The sequence below is a fragment of the Eretmochelys imbricata genome, chromosome 1, assembly GCF_965152235.1.
Source record: "Eretmochelys imbricata isolate rEreImb1 chromosome 1, rEreImb1.hap1, whole genome shotgun sequence".
NCBI lineage: Eukaryota > Metazoa > Chordata > Testudines > Cheloniidae > Eretmochelys > Eretmochelys imbricata.
The window spans coordinates 257,790,208-257,806,088 of NC_135572.1; positions in this window are offsets into that span (position 1 = coordinate 257,790,208).

The window sequence follows — 15,881 nt, forward strand, 5'->3', positions numbered from 1 at the left end:
GGAATCAGATTACACTGACTCCAAAGGAGCAGGCAGCGGCTTCCTAAGGAAAATACTCGTCCGCATAAAGAGAGAAATAATTGCAAATAACTCATTAAGTGAGGAGCAGCAAGAGGGAAGGAGTGAACAGCACTGAAGGAGAGGAGGAAGGGGAAGGTGTCTGAGCCAAAGCTACGGACAAGAGGAGCTGAACCTTGCATCTGAAAACCAGGGCAAACCTAGAGACATTTTTTTAAAAAAAAGAAAAGAAAAGTCTGTGAGGGAGAAATACAAAAAAATGTCCCAAAGGAAACGGAGACGTGAGGACAAAAATATAAGCATTGCTTTCTTATATGTGTAGGAAAGCTCTCTTCAGCTGCGGAGCGAAAGTAAACTTTGGAAAACACCCAAGGAAAGTGCTGGGAATTGTTTGTCCTTGTTATTTTTTACTCCAGTCATTGGGGAGCGTTGGTGAAGAAGTTACTACAAACAAGCTTACTGGATTCAGTATATAGGGCATTCCTCTCTTTTCAAGGCTAGCCTATGGCCAAGAGTAGTCAGTTAAATGGGATAAAAGCTCCTAGCTAAACTCCAGGCACTCTGCATGACTGTAAACACATTCTAAACTTAGCTGGATCTGATAGCCACAAAGAGGAAAATCCTCCCCACCCACTGCAATTAAGATTCCCCCTCACCCCAGTTCCACCCCATTCAGGAAAGCCTGGGGAAATGGATAGGCCTGAAAGCCAACAAATGCAGGCTGTGTCAGATCAGAGTCCAGTGGAGGTTTCAGAGTCCCTCCCTGAAAAACCCCTGTAACTGTTTCCTTCCCATTTTATCCAGGAGGCTGGAGGCACAAGTACTGCCCCATAGCAGCTGTCACTGTATTAGGTGAGGAGAGAGGTGGCTTTTCACATAGCCAGGATCAAAACCATTTAGGGCTTTTTAAGTCAAAACCCAAACCGTTAAACTTAGGGTGACCATGCGTCCCGTTTTGGCCAGGACAGTCCCTTTTTTAAGCCCTGTCCTCCTGGCCATCCCAACTTTTTTTTTCCCCAAAAGGAGGCATTTGTCCCGGTTGCTCTTGCTGACTTGCTCAGCTGGCAAGAGCAACCGGGACAAATGCCAACTTTTGTCAAAAAAGTGGGATGCAATGCGGAGGGAGTGAATGGAGATGCCAACCCCCCGCAGGGGAGAGGCAGGACTGGGAGGGGGGGGAGGAGAAGCAGCGTTCCAACATGTGCCCCCGCCTGGGTTCCAGCAACCAGGCTGCAGCTTCCTGAGAGCTCCCCTCCCCCGCAGGATTCCAACAAGGAGGGAACAGCCTCATGTGAGGGGGCCCCAGCAGGGGCCCGGTGACTGGGCAACAGTATGTGGGGGAGCCCCTCGGTCGAGCGGCTGGGGGTGTCCAGTTTTCTCTTTGGAAAATACGGTCACCCTACTTAAACTTCTTCCAGAAGTCAACATAGATCACAGGTGTGATGTGTCAGAAGTGCCACTCAGTAAGCAGGCTGTTGCATTCTGTGCTATAAACCTGGGCCATTTCAGATGCTTCCTGATGAAGTAAAATGCAATAGAGGAAAGGTTTCAGAGTAGCAGCAGTGTTAGTCTGTATCTGCAAAAAGAAAAGGAGTACTTGTGGCATCTTAGAGACTAACAAATTTATTTGAGCATAAGCTTTCGTGAGCTACATCCAGTGAAGTGAGCTGTAGCTCACGAAAGCTTATGCTTAAATAAATTTGTTAGTCTCTAAGGTGCCACAAGTCCTCCTTTTCTTTCAATAGAGGAAAGTAGAAGAAAACTCATTTATTCAGATGTATGAGAGATGGCAACAAAAGGGCTACCAGAACCGATCATATATGGTACTTGGCATCCAATAATCCATGTTTTCTCAACTCAAACCTTAAATAAGAGAAAACTGGCATGTCAAGGGTCACTGCATGTTAAACACAAACAATCCTTGCTTCCCGTGATTTCGTTGTTTTTGGTCACGTGCTTGGGGCTCATTGCTCATGGTGACGTCTAAACTCAATTTAAACCCAAAATTCACTCAGGTCTAAGGTGGGCCTGTATTCCTACAGGTGGACAAACCCCTATCTTCTCCCCATTCTTGGATTGTGCTAGGCATTAGGTAGGGGATAAGTGTCCAGGTGCTGCAACGTTTCTCAAATACAGCCACCGTGGCAGCATGTGGCCACCTGGGGCTTTTCTTGCAGCCTGGGCTGTGATGGGGGGGGGGTGCAGAGAGGGAAGCAGCAGCCACACTCCCTGCCTATTGCTCGTGGATGCACTACCTTGGTGTTGATTGCTGGGGCTGCCAGCAAGGGTTTGGCCCTGCCCCAGTCTGGATACACCTGGGGCACAATGCTGGAGGAGCAGGCAGCCAGTGAGTTCCCCACCTTCCCAGAGGCAGTGGGGCTCGGGCTTTGGGCTTTAGCTCTGGGGTGGCAGGGCAGCTGGCTCCGGCTGCGGGGCTTTGGACTCCAGCCCCGGGCTCGGACTCCAGCCCCGGGCTCAGGCTCCAGCCGCGCGGCTTTGGGCTTCTTCTCCCAGCAGTGGGGCTTCAGGCTCTGGCCCCTTGCTGCCTCCCCCAGCCACCCCCCCATCACCCCTGATCTTCGCTGCCTCCCCCTAACTCCCAGCCACGGCTTAATTTGTCCCTGGACTCGCAGAGGCTGAGTAAGCCTGCTGTGAAAAATGATCCTTGTATGTTTGTTAATATTATTTTTCGCAACAGACTGACTAGCTAGCACTAAATAAATTACAATGCTTTGGACATGTAGCTGTGCATATTTATTTGGTTTTCCTAAAGCTAATGAAGTATTTTAAGTAAAAGCGTGAGCGTGGCCACCAGCACAAGTTGGTGGCCGCGCTCTGAGGCCAAATGCTTTGTCTCGAGAACCCCCGAGAGTGAGACAGCACTGTGCAGATGGTACCCAGAGGCAGACACTTAGGCACTGAGGGAACTCCTACAGTGGCAATTTAGGCACAGAGTGAGTTTAGGTGCCTACAGGGTTAGGTGACAGCTGAGTGGGAGTTTTGTGGATCGCAGTAGTGCCTAAACCCTAGATTTAGGCATCAAAATTCCTTTAAGGAGCTGGGCCCTTGCAGAGCCCTGTTTCAGGCTCACTACACAAAGAGTCTCTCAGTTTCTTGCTAGCTCTCTTTTGGGCTCAGCCTTCCGTTATTGCCCTGGGCTCCCTGGTTTGCTGCTATGCCAGGTGACCCAGCCTCCTGCCACCAGAGGCATACTTCACCACATCTAGCTCCTCTGTGTACTCCGACGACTTCCTTCTTTTCAGACCAGCCCTTGCAGGCACATCCCTTTTTCAGGTGTACCAAAGCAATCCCAATTAAGACCAGACACGCCTCTTTCCCTTGTGTTGCAAGGCAGTTCTAATTCAGACCCTTTCAATTTTATTAACCCTTTCCTGACTCCTGTTCCTTCTTACCTAAATGACCCTAGAAGAGAAAGGGGGAGATTTAGTCCGTGAGGCATAGGGCACTGAATCAGCCTTGTGACAGTGCCCTTAAACCTGCTGGCACAAAGGCACAGATTCACAAAGGTACTTAGGCACCTAACTCCCCTTGACTATAGTGGGAGTTAGGTGCCTAAGTACCTTTGTGAATCTAGGTCTGCAGTTCCATCTATCCTCCCCAAGCCCTGAGCTTTATTTATATTATATTCTTGTTAACATCTTGTGCAACATTTTATAACATTTAAAAAACTTTCTCTCTGGACATTGGTTTGCAAGGGGATGGAACAGATGACTACTGACACTGATCCTAATCTAATCTTTCCAATAATCTAATCCTGCCAAGCCTATTTATAGCCTTGAAATGACAATAGAGTTTAAAGTGACACAAGTATCTGCATTTGGGCTCTAGAAATATACATGCTGTTCTACATACATTTTAACACTCCAAGAATGCAGTTTCCTCAAACCGATTGCATGATAACTCCCTTTCAATATGACAGGGGGATAGGCTGTGTGGCTCCGGTACATCCTCCTTGACCAACAATACTTTTTATAATACTGGTAACGTACTGAGGACCAAAAATACATTTCATTTCAATAAAACCCATAAATCTGGAATTTTTTTCCTTGGTGGAATTTAATAACCTTCTGCTGTCTGGAAATAATCAAGAAGAAAAGCTCTCATAGCTATGTAAAAGGTATAAACTGATTCGTGTTTGTTATTTCATTCAGCAATTTGAGAACTTTTTCTATTTTCTTGGGATTAAGGCGATCAACCAATGTTTTTTTTCCCCCTCCAATCTTGTTAAGGAGCTTATTAATGGTTTACATTGAAAATAAAGATAAATGAGAACAAACTGATCTGAAAACAAAGTCATACCTAACGCCACATATTTTTGTATGTGACTGCTAGACTATTTCCACTGTTTGTAACCAATTTTACCAGTGCTTCTGCTTCTCACCAGTTCTGCAGAACGTCAGCTCACACATAGCAGAGCAGTAGTTCAACCAGGAGTCACCAGGTTTTTAAAAATATATATATATTTCAACACAGGGATTTGTTTATAGAACTGAATCCTTTTGTTTTTGCAAAAGGGACTTGGCTATTCACTAAGCAATGGCACCAGTGGTAGGTAATTGTATGCGTTTTCCAGAGCAAAGTCCTCAGTTTTCAGCAGAATTTACATTCCAGAAATAAATATTTAAAAGAATTGTAATGGAACTAAAATAAAAAATGTCTCTCTCACACACACACACTGTCAATTAACGTGGGGTCACTTCAATGCGGACAGTGTCTCTGTTCTAGCCGTTTAATATTTTACTTTATCCCTGAGAAAATTTGGCTTCTTTAGATTTTTAATACCCCATAAAAAGCCAGTAAAATGCTATTGCTTACTGCCTACCTAGCAGATGGGTCAGACAAGTCAGTCCAATGGCAATTTTTTGTTGCAGGGCCTCTCTCTCTCCCACAAAAGGAAAAGATGCTGTGTAACTCGTGTGTCAATTTCTTGCTGCTCTTTTTCAGATATGACATTTAAGATTTTCTATATCTCTGATTTTTCAACAACAAAAGAAAGTAAGTGACACCAGTGCAGCAGTCTGAGAACATAAAAGAGCTGCTTAACTAGATTTTGATTTTAAATGTGTTGACCATTATTAAGCAAATGAGACAGTGGTGCACTTTTCCATTTAAAAAGCTTGCATTCACCCCTGTGGCCATAACACAGGGTGATGTCTTAAATAATGATGGGTTTCAGAGTAGCAGCCTTCTTAGTCTGTATCCGCAAAAAGAAAAGGAGTACTTGTGGCACCTTAGAGACTAACCAATTTATTTGAGCATAAGCTTTCGTGAGCTACATCCGATGAAGTGAGCTGTAAATAATGATGGTGACAGTCACATTTCTGACAAACAAAAGAACTGTTTGCAGGGGGGTTGTTTGTTTTTTTAAGGGAAAAGATGAAAATAATCCCACTCTTTTGGGAAAAACTAATGCACTTTTTCCAAAGGGCAGAATAACGTAAGCCAACTTGAAAACAATTGGGAAAGAAGAGGGCATAAATACTGAAGTGACCTGCAAACTTCCCACAGCAAAGGAGGCTGCAACAGTATTTGATTCTGTCAGTCTTCACAATTGCTCCAAGCCAGGCACAAATTAGCACTGTATTTGCACCACATTCTGGTTGACTGTAAACCCCAGCACTGGTTTCCGCTGCGAAAAATGCTACTGCATGCGGGGAACAATGCCTACATAGAGGCCCAGACTCTTACTTATGCCGGGTAGTGCCTTAGTCGGCTGACTGAAAACAGCCAAGCTACTCCACAGGAATAAGGGCAGCAGAATCTCACCCAGAGAAAGGTCACGTTGTAGGTGGATCAGATATATCCAACCTCAAACAGACCACAGGATCTGTTCTCTCCCCACCCTCATTCCCTGTCCATCTAGATGTGCCCTTGGCACTCCCATTGTGGGAATTACACAATGGGTTTGGCACATGCTATCCAGGAGAGGATAGACCCTTAACTTGTGAAGCATACATTATTCATGGGGCTGAGATTTGCAAAAGGCATTCATGTGACTTAGGAACACAATCCCTATTGAAAGTCAATGGGAGTTGGGTTCTTATGTCACGTAAACATTTCTGAACATCCCACCTGTAAGGTTAAAGAACCCCTTCCTCCTAGCTATACACTCAAGGACTGCTGAAGTCTGCTGGGTAATATTATACCAGACTAAGGGCTGCGACAGTTAAAAGTCTTCTATAGATAAGGTAGAGTTTCAACCTCAAACCTAAGTAGGGAGGGTCAAGGCATAAGGAGGGAGGTAGTGGGCTCTCATGAGCACATCAGAGCTGTCTACACTGGCCTTCTATAGAATACGGAGTAAAGTTCTAGACTCAGTCCATATCTTTAAGGCACTCCATGGCTTGGGCACAGCACATTTGAAAGACTGCCTAAAGCTCTAGGATGGGGGCTGTGGCTAACAGCTCTGCTCAGCAGACACAATGCAACTCTCTACCCCCAGGGCAAAGTTCCTCTGTGCAGGAGACAGAACTTCCTTGGGAGGGAGTGCAGATGAAGACTGTGGAACAAATACTGCTTGAAATGAAAGACCATCAAAAACCACAACACCATCTGCTCCAAGAGCAAGTTCAGCCTGGTCTACTCTAACATAAACGCATTAAGAAAAACCCCAACCCCAAATCAAAACACTAACTTGCACACATAGGCGGCCAGTGACCTGGCTGCTGGGAGAGGCTAGCCCCCAGCCCCTCCCCTTGTGCCCAAGGCTCCACCCCCCCTTCCTCCACAGGAGCCCGAGCACCCCCACCCCAGCCAGCAGCACAGCTGTAGTGTCCCCAGCTCCAGTGCACCGAGCAGCATGGTCCCAGCACTGGTCACCTTAAGTCCCTGCGGCAAGCAGGCCAGCCAGCCCCAACCACCCTGGGCCAAGGCAGAGCACAGGGAACTGTAGAAAGGAACCTGGGGGGTGGAACATGGGCGGAGCCACACCAGGCTGTTTGGGGAGGCACACCCACCACCTGTGCTTGCACATGGGATTCTCCCCCAGGGAGAGGCTTAGCGAGGGAACAAACCACAGGTGACAGATATTAGTCACTTAATGGCCACTGAAAGGCTCTCACATGCTATGGTGATGAGGGTGGCTTAAGAACCTATGTGGAACAGACTAGCAGAGAAGCTAATGTATCAAGGCTTGGGATAGTCAGAATCAGTACTGGACGGAGGGAGCCAGGGTAGTAGCTGTGGGGAGGGTTGAAGGCTTGGGGGTTATTTGTTTTGTGGTTTTTTTCCTCCATCAACTGTTACTATGTCCAAGACACTTAATAGAGAAAGATTGCTTCTTCTTACCTTGCTCCCTCCCCACTGTCATGTGGTTGTCCTGGTTTTTCTTTTTGGAAATCTGGTCAGCCAAGGCTCAGCAGCACTAACTTGCCCAACGGATGTGAAAGCACCCATGTCTGTGAGGATGTTGGCTAAGCACCAATGGTTAAAGCAGATCTAACTAAGGTGAGGGTAAGCTCACCAAGTCTGGTGGCAATATGTCATCATGGGTGGGGACATTGCCTCATCTTGTGTGAAGGGACATGTCATGTGGTTGTCCTGGTTTTTCTTTTTGGAAATCTGGTCAGCCAAGGCTCAGCAGCACTAACTTGCCCAACGGATGTGAAAGCACCCATGTCTGTGAGGATGTTGGCTAAGCACCAATGGTTAAAGTAGATCTAACTAAGGTGAGGGTAAGCTCACCAAGTCTGGTGGCAATATGTCATCATGGGTGGGGACATTGCCTCATCTTGTGTGAAGGGACATGTCATGGTGGGAATGGGGTCAAGGGAAATGAACATAACTGTCTGCAAGTAGACCCATACCCCGCCAAATAAAGGGAGAGTGTGTTTGTGTCTCTATGCAGGCACAGAGTATAGAGTTGTGTAGAGAGAGTCAACCCTTGAGCTCGCATGCATCCTCCCCACCCTGTTCCCAACCACACCCACCATTATTGGGAGGGTACATGTGTTTCCCCTGGATTCTGCTAAAGGAAACAAAGCCTGTAGTAGGTTTCCCCTTTTATCCTGAAGAGAGAGAGTGAGATGAAATGGACTCCACTGCACCTCTTTGCCCCTCTGCCTTCCTAGAAGGGAAGGGAACCCTCTGTGTATAGAACAGCAGAAGTAGATGTAGACAGGAGACTCCCCATCAAGTGCCAGTGCTGCTCCACCTACTGCTAGGAAAGGTTTGAAGCCTCCTCTTGCTATTTCCACTTCTGACTCTCCTGCCTACTGACTGAGCCTTCCTTCTACCTCTCAGTAAGAGCCAGGAGAAGGAGCTGAGCTTCCCCAAGGTCAGGGGAGGGAATTATCCATTTAGGCAGAGGAGGAGGAGCTGTCCTCCCACAAGCCCCCCTGATAAGGTGGCCGGGTGGAAAAGGATCAAATGTTTATATATCTACCTTCCAAGGTGCTCTGCTAATTATAGGTCTGTTTAGGCTCCCCTCATTCCTGGTGAGTAGAACCTTGGATCAGTGATCCCCTTGAAATCCATAAGGCTGGTTGGGAGAGTAGGGTACTATTAAAGGTGAGGAAGGCTAGCAGAATTAGGTGCTACCTCAGTCAGTGGCATCTTTTGGGGCCACAGCATGTTTAAGAAAGTCTGAGCACTCACACAAATACTCTCTACCAGGAAGTGGAGCAGTTTGTAAGGTCACTGTTTTGCCTTTATCTTCCATGATTTTTTTTCTGCCTGCCAGGATTTTAAAGGAGCCATCTGAGTGAGCCTTCCCCCTTCAGAAATGGGAAACGAAGTACCAGGGCCTGGCTTTCACAATGTACCCAGTTGAATATCACATTTAATCAGCCTGACTCCCTGCTGTAGGGACCCATACTGTATTTGTTAGTCTCTAAGGTGCCACAAGTACTCCTTTTCTTTTTGCAGATACAGACTAACACGGCTGCTACTCTGAAACCTGTCACACTGTATTGTGCGTGAGAGGTGAGAAGGCACCCATGTGAAAGGCATGATGTGGTTTTAGCTCTGGCATACTTAGCACTAAGTTGTTTCACCTCCAAAGCCTCTACTATGGATCTCCCTTCTCCTTTCTGTGTGCAAGGTGGGGGTCAACTGCCTTCTCAGCGCCATTTTCTCCCCCCCTCTAGTCCTCACCGAAGGCATTTGGGTTTTATGGTGTCTGTGCAAGAGGAAATGATGTAAATGAGATGGTCCAAGGTGTCCTGGAGTCAACTACGGTGTCAGGGGGCTGGGAAGAGAGCACCATGGGTGAGAACAAGTGTGTAGTGACAGGGTCTCCGTGTGGATGGCTCTCACCTCCTATAGACCCCCTACAGCAGTGGAACAATAAGGGAAGAGTTCTGCTAAGGGGAGCCATACACAGATTTCCTCCACCAGAGCCTATTTCTGCAGGTTTATCCCTGGCTGTGGGGGGATGACCGAGACTATTTTATTTGGGGAAACAGCAAGAGGAAGAAGAGATCATGAGAATAAGGCCCCCATGTTGCACTGTGAGTAGCCCCACTGACTTCAATAGGACTGCTTAAAGGGCATAAAAGTTAAGCATGTGTGTAAGTCTTTCTAGGACGAGGGCGTAATGTAATACATAAAAGAGTCAGGCCCAGATCCACAAATTTATTTCAGTTTCTAACTTGAAGTAAGCGAAAGTTAGGACTGTAAATAGCTTTGTGGATCTGAGCCTAAGTGATAATCCACCATGTCCACAAAACCCCTTCTTACATTTTTTATAAAAGACATTGCTTTGTCCGTCATCAAATGCTACTGAACTGTAGCAACAAAAAACAAAATAAAACATTTACATTTAAAAACAACTTCTCCCATGCTTACAGCAAGTCCAATGATCCAGTCCAATGATCCTGGAGCTCCAGGTGCAAGGAGGAAAAACAGTATTTTCAGTTTAAATTATATTTTAGAGATAAATGTATCTTGTGCTGATTGAAGCAATCTTTGTAAATTATTAAAATTCTAGTAATTTTCCAAAAGAACACACTCCTGAGTTTTATTAGTTGTACACAGATTGTTGATATGTTTTAGCAGAAAAGTCCTAGGTCAAAACTGAGACTTTCTAGCAAATGTAGGGAAATTTACCTTGGAAGTGACATACATCATAATCTTCAATGCCTACTGGTGTAGAAGGAATTTGTCTGACTGGTTGTACGCTTATTTCATTGTTCACATTTTTTGGCAGGTATGCAAGCAGCCAAACCTGGGAAAAACTTTAGAGCTTTCAGTATACTGTGAACAGAAGCTAAATTTTAGATTAGTCACCAGGTTGTATCATTAAAATGACCTGCCTGTAATTACTAATTATTGTGTGGAGAGTTTTAGCCCTCAATTGTGCATAATGCTAGGAAGCAATGCTTGATGTCTGAAGATCACAGAATGATCTGCTCTGCATAATCTATCCCCATGTGTTTAAAAAAGCAAGAATTTAGTCCCCAACAGTGCAGCCTCTTCCATGCAGCATTACTAGCTCTTGCAATTTTATCATGAGTCTCATGCTATTTGGTATTTTTGTTGATGGCTGAGCTTCTGAGTCACGTGATCACATAAGAATCTCAGCTTTTATTTTTCAAAGAAAGGAAGTTTTTAGACCCATGGTTGCAGACAAGTAGCTTCAACATGTGATCATTAAAGGCACAAAAGCCAGAAGGCAAATAATAACAGCCCAGAATTTTTTATGATGATTTTAAAGCTAATCCTGTGATTTTTGGAAGTCCTCACTCATGATTTTTGGATGCATGGGGCTGCCACTATTGCACATGCTAATTTTAAACAGCTGAGCAGTAGACCCATTGATTTTTGTGGGAGATTGAAGTTGGACCTGTGTGTGTTTCCTGGACTGGGGCCTGATAGCATAACTAAGAGGACACCACTTAACTCATTAATGCATGGGAACATTAAAGATGCAGTTGTCTTTTTAAAATTTTTTGCAAAACCTGTTTACATTTAAAGAAAAAAAAAACACAAAAAGATGTCAACATTTTCCTGCAATGAATTTAAGAGTGAAATTATTTTGTAGTCTTATAGTTTTTATACATTGGGGGGGTTCAGTTCCAATTCAACACGTTGCAACATGTTTCGATTTCTTCCACAAAGCAAACCATGACACCCCGCTCTCCAGGTGCATTAGAATCAATCCTGAGATGTCACGGCCCCTGGCCCTTTTACTGACCCGGACGAGAGCTGCCTGTAGCGTGGGAACTACAATCCCCACAATCCATTTGTGCAAGGAACAGAGAAAAGGGGAGGAATGTGGTCCCCCGCAGGGGTTCTGGGAATGGTAGTTCTATTACTGCTTCCCTTAGTCCTCAGCTGAGGGCAGATTTACAAGCACCTGTCCCTTTGCAGGGAAGCTGAACTACATTCTCCACCACTCCCTTCGAAATTGTCACAATGCAGTTGCTTGATAACAAGCCAAACAGGAATTGATGAGAGCTACATGGGAGAGATTTAAAGGTAAGGTCATGCTAGGCTTTGCTGGGGTTGTAGCTCTCTTTGGTGGGTTTTGTATTGTGTTTTCTGGCTAAGAGCCTGTGACATTTCATTCAGTTTGGGCAATCATCTTATTTTGCTGGGGTGGGAAAAATTCCTGTAGACGTAGCAGCTAGGTCACCTGTGGACCGGGGGAGTCACCTGCCTTGTGGCTCTGGTTAGGTGTGTAGCATGGTACCTCATATGCCTAGAGGTTGATAGTCATGAAATAAGAATTTGAGGGGAAAAGTCTACTCCTTATTGTGATGGCAAAGCTTGCTGTGGTTGTAGGGATCGATCCCATGAACTCTTGCTGAATTTAAGCTTTTGTGTTTGTTTTTTAAAAAAGCCTTTATCACCCCAACCATAAGAACTAGAAACATCCAAATGTGAACTTGGAGTAGAGTGATGCAGCAGCGTCTGCCTATGTCTATTGATGGTTCCAGTGCTGCCGCGGTCTCTGATAAGTTTGAGCAGTAGCCAAGATAAATTGTCAGGGCTCTTCGATACTGCTGCAGTTCAGAATCCTGTGGGCGGCAGCGAAACTCCCCAGAAACACGTCAGTTTTATGCAGATGCTGCTTGGGAAGGCTGAGCGGTAGCAGCAGAGGCAGTCAATGGAGAGAGGACAAAGGATGGTGCTGGGTGCTCAGTGACTGAGGCATGAACAGTTAGTGAATGTTCCTGAAAATGTTGGCCTTAGTCCTCTGACTAGTTGGTGTCTAGGAAATTTTTCACGCTTTGATCATAGTTAACAGTTTATGCTCAAGGATCACAAATTGCTTTACACAAGGCATAAGTGCAGCACCACTGTAGTGCAGCCACCTTTGGGGTGAAGAACAGCAATCAATGGGCACACAGAACTATGCAGAACAGTGTGGTTAAAAGGGAAGATTTGGCTAGGGTTAGTGGGGCAAATCCCTACTCCTGTGAAAAATAGTATGGGATCATTAATGTCCTTGCAGAGAAGACAGGCTCTGATTATTAGTAAAGGTTATTAGTTCTTAGTTCTACCAAGGTCAAAATATCTGTGTATTCTTTACTATCTATCATCCTTTTAAACTGGGTGATAAAGCAGCTTCATTCTTAATCTCCAGAGAGGTGCCAAATACTGGTGGGGCTTTGACAATGAATTACAATCCAAGAATTGGAGCCTCTAGATCATTGAGGCACAAGTGGCTGGGACTTGTATACTTGACACAGTTACCAAAGATGTCTTGTGAGAAAGCAGAAGGCACAAGGGTTCAGGACTGTCACCACTCATGAACTTTGAATTACTGCAACATGAATAAAAGAACCAACACCAGCCTCTCCCTCTGACCCAGCAAAACTCTGACAGACCTAAAATGAGGGACAACTGGCAGAGGTGTCAATAGAAAATGATGTGAGATTAAATTAATTCCCTGTGTGTAAAGTAATCCATGACCCGAAAAGAAGCCACACCAATGCTTAGAATTTGTGAGGTACTTCTCATGTTCAGAGTCCTTTGTACACATCATAGTCTTGACATTTCTGATGTCTTAAATTATTTTCTGTATTAAACAGCAAAGTAGCATAAGGTTGGCGTGGGAAGTAGGTAAGATTGAGTTTTAAGTGCCTCATATACATTAAAGAAATATTGCCAAGGTAAGCAACACTAATAATAAAATACACAGGTAATGTTTGTCTACAAAGTCAGTGTTTTGGGTGTTTCACTGCTTGTACATTGTCAAACACTATGTATGCCAATTCTATCCACCCAATCAATGGCAGTTTTAAGGCTAAACCATTTCAATTCCTGAAGCTCTGCTATGCTCAGCAGGCTACACACCAAAATAAGATAGCGAGGCAGCCAGAGCATTCCTTTGATACTTACTTTGCTGAGTCCCTTTACCCTCATTATTGCACCTTTTTAAGGTGCCAGGAAAAAGCTATTCATGCTTGCAAGGCTTTTGCGTGTGTCACAGTGATTTAAAACAAGCTCTTTTCCCGGAAAAACTGGATAGCTTGAACATGAACAAATTTTCATCTGGGAGTACTAAATTTCACTACATGCCCTTCAGACGAACTTGGAGCCTGGTCCTACGGTCCTTACTCAGGTAAAACTGAAGCCAGTGAGAACCTTACTTGGGTAAGGAGAGCAGGATCTAATTCTCAAGCTTTGTCTATACTTTAAAAAAAAAATCACCTGTTGCTGAACTGGAGCAAAACATGGCTTAATTGGGGTGTATAGATCAGGACAAACCATGTTAGCTGTACTTGTGGTTGACTCCTATTATCTACAATGGCTAGGTCTCCTACTGCAGCAGAGAAGGCTTAAATCAGCCGCTACCCAGTCTTCTTTAGGTCCTCTCCCCACCACCTCATTATTAAGCAAATCCTGAACTTTTGAAATGACACAGGTTTTCTGTTACCCAGTGTCTCAAAATACTTGTCTGAAAAGGCAGCTGTATGTTTTTGCCAATGCATGTAAAAATCATGAAACATGTGGATAACTTTATTATGTAAGCCGGTATTGGGTTGCTCTTACTACCTAGAGAAATGTCCCACTGTCACAGTTCAATTGATAATATATTAGCTTGCTTGTCTTTCACTTGACAAATGGATTGGAGCCTGTTTGTCATTAACATGCTTTAGCAACTACAGTAATTGGTTAACAAAGCTGTGTTCAGAAGTCTGGGTGGGGGTGGTTAGTAGCTAGAGACCAGGTCTGATATGCAAGAGGTTCAATATGTTTGCTGTGACTGGTGAGTTGATTTTATTGTGTATATCTGCTTAAATTTATTTTTTTAATGCAACTTGAATTACATTTTTAAATGAAGGGCTTGAACTGTATCCAAATAGCTAATTCTTATGATAAAAGAAGAGGATAAAGGATAACTTCTTGCCTTCTGTTGATCATGGAAATACAAGCCCTCTTCCTCAACCCTCCCCACACCCTCCTGTGTGTTTAAAATTAAGCACAAACACATACACTAGTAAATTTCAACCACTGTTTATGTCCTGATTGTAATGTAAGAGACAAGACAAAGGGTTACTCGTTTCTCTCTGAACCCTTTCCTTCCCTCATTTGGAATGGTTGGTTTAAAGACTTTGCTCAGTGTAACCCTCACAGGAAAGAGTAATGTATACATCTGTATGTTGGAAGTGTAGAGAGATGTATTATTCATACCTTGTCAATGTATACACTGGAAAACAAGCTGAATTTATAGTTCTTTTCCCTTTCCGCTAGTGCTGCTATAGTTAACTGTCTCAGTATTTCCATTATAAGCCCATGTTTTCTGAGGTGTATAACTGTCTTTAAAACAAAGAGTTCATTAATCTTATATCCTAACAGAGAACATACAGTGTTGCATTTAGAAAACAGTTGTAACTGCATATGAAGGGGAGTAATCTCAGTGTACAAACATGCTCCAATAAAATTAACTAGCATTTTACATATTAAGGGGACAATGGCATTTTACACTTGAAATGATGCTCCTCTGTCAGAGATCTGAAAGAGCATTACAAAGGTGGGTGGTGGTATTTCCCGCCCCCCCTCCCCGCCCCATTTACAGTTGACAGAGCTAAGGCACAAATAGGTGACTAAATACCTTTGGAAATCTGGCCCAGAGATATTAAATAATTAGCCTTGGATCAACCAGGAAACTGGTGGCAGTTAGGAATAGAGCTCAGTGCAAATTATACTTGCAGTCGCTTGCTGTAGCCATTAGACGCATTGCCACTCCCAAGAACTATTCACCATTAATTCAGCTTAACTGGGGCAGAAGAGCCTAGTGTTTTGTTAGCAATAATTGATGCGGCAGAGCTGAAAGAGACAGGCTTTATTAAACATACCATGAGACTGGTGTTCCATACTCCAGCTCTGCTCTTTCTCTCTATGTGGCTGCAGCCCGTCTGGTTACACCCCTGAGCCTCAGGTCTCTCACTAATATATGCCCCTTCTGAAACCTGTCTTTCTCTGGTTCCACTCCTCTTTTTATATCTGGGAGCTCCTTTGCCGCTAATGTTTCTTTTCCACTTTTCTTTACCTTTGATTATATTCATATGTAAATAAAAGAACATAGGTAAATCCCTGACTCAGGCTGGCCAGAAGATGGTCTCCAGGAGGGTTCTAAATACAGAAATCTGTGCAAAGGGTCACCACCAATAAACAGTACTCTTTGAAGCAACTAGGGAAGCTGGTAAGGTGGGATCCACCAAAGGATTTAGGTGTTGCAATGCTGAGCATCACAGTGCCTAACTTTCACGCACCTAGAAAATCACAGGAGTAATGTTGCATTCCAAAAAGCTGAGTGAAAAACCTCGGCTCCCTGTACAATGAATGGGAAGAGATAGCAGTCTACAAATGTGGTTCACAAAAGCCAGCATGTTAAGTGGCTCACTGTCTAAGCTAGCCAGTGGGAGATGCTGACCAGAGGGGTGTGCCCT